The sequence below is a fragment of the Chiloscyllium punctatum genome, chromosome 17 (genome assembly GCF_047496795.1).
Source record: "Chiloscyllium punctatum isolate Juve2018m chromosome 17, sChiPun1.3, whole genome shotgun sequence".
In the NCBI taxonomy this organism is placed as follows: Eukaryota; Metazoa; Chordata; class Chondrichthyes; order Orectolobiformes; family Hemiscylliidae; genus Chiloscyllium; species Chiloscyllium punctatum.
In genome coordinates, this window is record NC_092755.1 from 4,212,868 (window position 1) to 4,217,352 (window position 4,485).

Consider the following 4,485-nt stretch of genomic DNA (forward strand, 5'->3'; position numbering starts at 1 on the left):
TGGACGGCGGTGAGTGTCTGGCTATGGGGCAAATTGTGGGTGACATTGAGGGTCGGGTTGGGAGCGGTGTTGGATGATGGTGAAGGTCAGTCTGGGGGTGGTGTGTGGGCAGCAGTGATGATCAGGCTCGGGGCAGTGTTTAACGGTGGAGACGGTCAGTCTGGGCCGATGTTGGACGGTGGTGAGGGTCTGGCTGGGGATGGTATGTGATCGGCAGTGAGTGTCAGGCTGGGATTGGTGTTTGACTGCAGTGAGGATCAGGCTGGGGGTGGTGTTGAAAGGCGGTGAGGGACAGGCTGGGGGCGTTGTGTGGGCTGCAGTGAGGGTCAGGCTGGGGGTGGTGTTGAACGGCGATGAGGGTCAGCCTGGGGCAATGTTGGACAGCGGTGACGGTCAGGCTGGGGGCAGTAAGGTCAGGCTAGGGCGGTGAGGGTCTGGCTGGGGGCAGTGAGTCCGGGGCGGTGAGGGTCAGGCTGGGGGGTGGTGTGTGTGGTATCGGTGAGGGTCAGGCTGGGGTGTGGTGTGTGGACGGCAGTGAAGGTCTGGCTGGGGTCGGTGTTGGACGTTGGTGAGGGGCAGGCTAAGGGCGGTGTGTGGATGGAAGAGAGGGACAGGCTGGGAGCGGTGTGTGGATGGTGGTGAGGGTCAGGCTGTGGGCGTTGTGTGGACAGCGATGAGGGTTAGGCTGGGGGCGGCGTGTGGACGGCAGTGAGGGACAGGCTGAGGGCACTGTGTGAATGGCGGTGAGGGTCAAACTGGGCACGGTGTGTGGGCAGTGGTGAGGGTCAGGCTGTGGTCTGTGTGTGAATGGTGGTGAGGGTTAGTTTGGGGGCGATGTGTGAGTGGCAGTGAGGGTCAGGCTGGGGGCAGTGTGTGGACAGTAGTGAGGGTCAGGCTGGGAGTGGCGTGTCGGCGGTGGTGAGGGTCAGGCTGGGGGTAATGTATAGATGGTGTGAGTGTCAGGCTGGGGGCAGTGTGTGGACGGTGGTGAGGGTCAGGCTAGGGGCAGTGTGTGGACGGTGGTGAGTGTCAGGCTAGGGCAGTGTGTAGATGGCACTGAGGGTCAGGCTGAGGGCAGTGTGTGGTTGGTGGTGAGGGTCAGGCTGGTGGCGGTGTGTATATGCCGCTGAGGGTCATGTTGGGGGCGGTGTGTGGGCGGCAGTGAGGGTGAGACTAGGGGCAGTGTTGGATGGCGGTGAGGGTCAGGCTGAGGGCGGTGTGTGGGCATCAGTGAGGGCCAGGCTGGGGGTGGTCTTTGGAAGGTGGTGAATGTTAGGCTGTAGGCAGTGTGTGGATGGCACTGAGGGTCAGTCTTGGGGGCATTGTGTGGGCGGCAGTGAATGTCAGTCTGGGGGTGGTGTGTGGATGGCGCTGAGGGTCAGTCTGGGGGCGTTGTGTGGGTGGCAGTAAGGGTCAGGCTGGGTCGGTGTGTGGATGGCAGTGAGGGTCAGGCTGGGGGTGGTGTGTCGATGCTGGTGAAGGTCAGGCTGGGGGCGGTGTTGGATTGCAGTTAGGGTCAGGTTGGGGATGGTGTGTGGACGGCAGTGAGGGTCAGGCTGGGAGCGGTGTTGGATGGTGGTGAGGGACAGGCTGGGGACGGTGTGTGGACGGCAGTGAGGGTCAGGCTGGGGCGGTTTTGGATGGCGGTGAGGGATAGGCTGGGGGCAGTGTGTGGTAGGCAGTGAGGTTCAGGCTGGGGATGGTGTGTGGACGGCAGTGAGGGTCAGGCTGGGGGTGGTGTGTGCGCGGGCGATCGTGCTGTGAGCTGCTGCAATCTCCTGAATGGGGAGCAGACTTTGAAAACTCCGAGCTCCAGAGGAAAGGTATTTAATCAATTAACCGAATCATTGATTATCCGAATGAATTAGTGCGCACCCAACTTGTTCACATAATTGAGGTTCCTCTGTCAGTGTGAACATGAATTGGAAGGGTTTAGAGGCATATGGGCCAGGTGCTGTCAGGTGAGACTAGAATGGGTTGGGATACCTGGTCAGCATGGGCGGGTTGGACCGAGGGTCTGTTTCTGTGCTGTATATCTCTATGACTCTATGACCTTCCAGCCAATTTTGTATCCAAATCTCCCCATCTGCTTGTATTCTGTGGTGATGAACGTGCTAACCCGTGTGTTATGTGGACTCTTGCTGAACGTCTTTCTGAAGTCCAAGTTAGTGATTTCCATGCACAAAGCCATGCTGACTATCTGTAATAATTCTTGTCTTCCCAATAACATGGACATCCTGCCCCTTAGAATCCCTTCCAACAACTTGCCTTCTACTGACTTCAGGCTCACCGGTCTATAGTTTGCTGGCTTTTCGTTACCACCTTTCTCAAATAATGGCACCAGTCTTCCAGCAACTAGTCCAGAACTAGAGGTCATAGGTTTAGGGTGACAGGGTAAAGATATACAAGAGACGGAAGGGGCAACTTTTTCACGCAGAGGGTGGTACGTGCATGGAATGAGCTGCCAGAGGAAGTGGTGGAGGCTGGTGCAATTGCAACATTTAAGAGGCATTTGGATGGATAGATGATTAGGAAGGATTTGGAGGGTTACGGGCCGGGTGCTGGGACTAGGTTGGCTTGGGATAGCTGGTCAGCAAGGATGGATTGGACGGAAGAATCTGTTTCCATGTTGTACATCTCGATGACTCTGACTCTCAATGGCCAGTTTCCACAGTGATTCTACGAGAAACTCATTTGGACAGGTATCTAATAGGAAATGTTTGGATACATGTGGATCAAGGGGAGGCAGGTGAGATTAACTCAGTTTGGAAAGATGTTTGACATGGATTGATTGGATCACAGGGTCTGTTTCCATGCTAGATAACATTACGATTCTAATTCTTGCTATCTATGCATTCCTCCCTCTTCACATCTCTCCCTATCTCTGTCACCTCACCCAGCCTCAAAAATTTTCCTTATCTTCAATGTTTGTGAGAAGATTTGTAGCTCGGGTGCTCGTTGTTGTTGTTCTGTTTGCCAAGCTGGGAATTTGTGTTGCAGACGTTTCGTCCCCTGTCTAGGTGACATCCTCAGTGCTTGGGAGCCTCCTGTGAAGCGCTTCTGTGATGTTTCCTCCGGCATTTATACTGATTTGTATCTACTGCTTCCGGTCGTCAGTTCCACCTGTCTGCTTCAATGGCCGGTATATTGGGTCCAGGTTGGTGTGTTTAACAAACGCATCGACCTGGACCCAATATACCGGCCATTGTAGCGGACAAGTGGAACTGACAACCGGAAGCAGCAGATACAAATCAGTATAAAGGCCGGAGGAAACATCACACAAGCGCTTCACAGGAGGCTCCCAAGCACTGAGGATGTCACCTAGACAGAGGATGAAACGTCTGCAACACAAATTCCCAGCTCAGCGAAAATCTTCCTTATCTTTAATAATTCCTCTCCAGCCTCAGACCCCTCCCTAACTCTAATACACTCCAGTCTCTCAAAGCTGTGCTATTTGTGCCTTTCTTTGATTTCGGCCTTGAGGATACCCCATTTGTGTTTCTGACTTGATGACGGCCCTTTCAGATTCCTGCATCCAGCTCCAGAATTTCCTCCTAAACCTCTCCATCTCACTTTCCTCCCAAACACATTGACCAATCATGTGTCATCTATTCTACTATCATTTTTTTCTGACCTGGTTTGAATGGTGGCCTGTCATATTCCTATATTAAGTGTCTTGAGGTTTACAGCACAGAAAAAGGCTCTGTGGGTCATTGAGTCTGTGCCAGTAAAGAAAACTATCAACAAACTGTCCTCATCCATTTTCCAATACACAGTCATTCGCACTATCTGTCTTGGTATTACAAGTGTGCACCTAAATATGTGTTAAATGCTGTCGGGAATTCTGTGTCTCCCAACCTTCCAGACAGTGAGGTTTAGTGCAACTGTTGCTCGATGATGACATCATCCACAGAAACACAGAGCAGCTGGGTCTGTGCAAACCAGAGATCGTCCACACATTGGGAACGATGGCAGGGTCCCTGAGAGGGGGTACAGGAGATTTACCAGGATGTTTCAAGGAATGGGGGATTGCAGTAGCATGTTTTTGATATTCTTTTACATTATTCATTGATATGATATAGTTGTTACTGATTAATCAGGTAGATAATATCGATCTACAATAGATGGGCTCTCCTTCTCAACCTCTCCCCTTGCCTGGGCTGGAGTAACCTTCAGGTTACTCACGGAATCAAAGGTTCTGCTTCAGATTCGTCAAGTTTAAGGCAACACCGACACGGGTAAGGGGTTTCAGTAGCAATGGAGCTGGGGTGAGGTGGAGGCAAGCAACGTTTTAGAGGATGGAATTGCTGGTGTTTGTGATTTTGTGGATGTCTGATCAGAAGGTCACCTTGGGGTGAGATACAACAGCAATATTGTAAAGAATGTAGTTCTACCTCAGATATTTCCCAGGGGGAGGGAGGGACTCAGCAGGAAGGTAAAGTAATTTGTAATAGCAACTGAAGGCAATGGTTTTAAACATGACAA